Below are 598 nucleotides of genomic sequence, written 5' to 3'. Positions count from 1 at the left end.
TTTGAAACTGTTTCACCTGACAGGAAAATGGACTGCATTTATATAGCACTTTATAATCTGCCTCTCATTCAGTGAGCAGTGAGCTACGATGCAAGTCAGTGGTCTAACACCAGGAGATATTTGGGGTTCAGTGAAACTTTAAAGCATACAAGTTTATAGACAACCTCAGTTACATCTAATTCAGGACATTAGCTAAGGTACTGTACACGACTGTAGGTTTGATGATGGGAAGACCAGAATACTTTTTGGTGAGTTTTGTAATGGTTTAATGGCATGTAGTTTGATTCATATCATTGTTTCTTCATGTTTGTACAAAAACAGTTTGTCTTAAGCGCGTTAATGCGTTGGGTGACAACACAGATGCATGCACAATTGCATCATCTTATTGTGTCATGGATGAAGAAATGCTTTATGATGATTATATGTTTACATTTGGGAAGATGGAGACACTAATAACTGTCAAATATGGAGAAACTTAAACCGAAAGATAAACACATATTTACAATACATAAAAAATAATGCATAATTTATGCATATACGACTATGTATGTACTTATGACTGATTCTGATTTCTCCACTCTCTCTCTGCAGGTCCAGG

Source organism: Enoplosus armatus, chromosome 14 (genome assembly GCF_043641665.1).
Source record: "Enoplosus armatus isolate fEnoArm2 chromosome 14, fEnoArm2.hap1, whole genome shotgun sequence".
Classification (NCBI taxonomy): Eukaryota; Metazoa; Chordata; class Actinopteri; order Centrarchiformes; family Enoplosidae; genus Enoplosus; species Enoplosus armatus.
Note: the sequence above shows the minus strand (reverse complement) of the source record.